Below are 1,900 nucleotides of genomic sequence, written 5' to 3'. Positions count from 1 at the left end.
ACGCATGCGCGGAATCGGAGGCTGGAGGAAGGAGCGGCCAGCAGAGAGCATGACGGGAAGCGTAGGCAGGTAGATAGGAAGGTAGGCGCTATCGCTAACAGCCTCGCCTTAATAGTGGGGGAGCGTTTCAAGATTTCCCTTTCGACGTCATTATTCTGTTTTCTGTCGGAGATTAAAGTGGTCGATGCTCATCAGAATCTTGCCCAGCCTGATTCTGTATTTTCTTCCCCTAACCTCCACAACTTTAACTTTAGACTGTCTACTGTTGACCACACCCCATTCCTAAGAGGTCTGTAAAGGGCATGCATAAGTACATCAACGTGCCTACTGTCCCTGTCCTAATGTCCCTTTTTATTGGTATCCTTTTCACGTATTCAAAATCATGTTTATACACTTATCTGTTATCCTATGTATATGCTTGACAAATAAATTGTAACTTGATTTCCATTGCCAAAGTGGTAGTGGTGTTTGTTGGGAAATATGGGAGGTAATTCTAATAGATCTCAAGGATATTATCCTACGATTTAGGGAGGAAAGGGTCTACAGGTAATTATGATTTATTAGGTCCTGACAAGGCACTTTATATCTTAAGACAACCTGGCACAAATAGCCCGCTGTTAATACTTCTTTACACGAGCCTGCAAAAAAATCTGATATTCCTGCATTGTATAATGGGAAATAAATGACACTAGATTTCAGTGTATACACATAGTGCTTTTTTGATTCCCTATAAAAATCTTAAATGAAATTAATCCGATTTCACTTTCAACTTTATTATCTCTCTTTTAAAACATCTTATGAAGACCGTCTAATTGAGACTAACATGTTTCCCAGCTCTTGTATGTTCTTATTTTTTACCTCTGGAAAATAAAGCAGGTTTTTCTGCCTCACTGTTGAATCATTTGATACATACCCATACCCATCACAGATCACACCATGTCTTTCTGTGTGAGAAACATTACAGGGTACAGAAAATAGGAAATAAATAGGTTGATGATAGCTAAAACTAGGTGATACAAACACCATTCAGTACTATTTTCCTTTTCTGGTCTCCTTGAAACTATTTTGGTTCCATCCATTTACCATTTTAACCATTTTCTTATTGCTTAGATCTATATTTTTAAGATCTTTAGCTATAACCTTTTTTTGCTCTTCCTCTTCCTGTATTTACTTTTCTTTTATGTATTTGCTTTGTGATTTGATCCTCATTCATTCTCCGTCACCAACTTCCAGCGTATTATTTACCATCCTTCACATTCAATGTTTTTCAGAATACATGAGATCAAATCTCTGACAGAGTTTTTATAACCTAAAATTTAACAAAGGGTAGAGTATACATTCAGACATTCAGACTCATTTCAACAAACAGAAGTGTGTATTTGCACACCAATTTGGCAGCTGAAGCGGGAATGCAAAGTTCCAGGCTACCATAGTTTTTCCATAGTTCTGAAGATGTCTTGAAAAATTTGGAGGGTTCTATTACAGAGTCTACCTGAAGTGTGCTGATCAACTATCAATCTTCCAAAGCAGTCAGAAGCTTCTCCAACAGCAAGTAGGAGAAATTGAAGAGTTGAATCTATGCTTTTCCAAAGGCCAAGAATTGTAATTTTATCTTTCCATTTCCTTGCTGGAACTGTCTTAGTGTATACATCAGCCATTCCCATTTTGTGGCTGGCAGGCTGACTAGATTATGTATCAATAAATACTTGACAGGCTTCTTACTTTGCCTGATAACTGCAAATGCAGAAATAGCTGTGTTATTTTGGCCTAACCAGTTTGTAAACATCTGAAAGTTTATAATGTGAGTGTTAATTCATCTTCCTATGTCTCCAGAAGTCTGCAACATCATAATTTTCAATTTTCCTATAGCAGAACCATCAAAAAAATCATGTTAAACTGA

Source organism: Thamnophis sirtalis, unplaced genomic scaffold (assembly GCF_051295495.1).
Source record: "Thamnophis sirtalis isolate CommonGarterSnake01/CBP01778 unplaced genomic scaffold, rThaSir2_p1.2 scaffold_9, whole genome shotgun sequence".
Classification (NCBI taxonomy): domain Eukaryota; kingdom Metazoa; phylum Chordata; class Lepidosauria; order Squamata; family Natricidae; genus Thamnophis; species Thamnophis sirtalis.
This window is presented reverse-complemented; position numbering follows the sequence as displayed.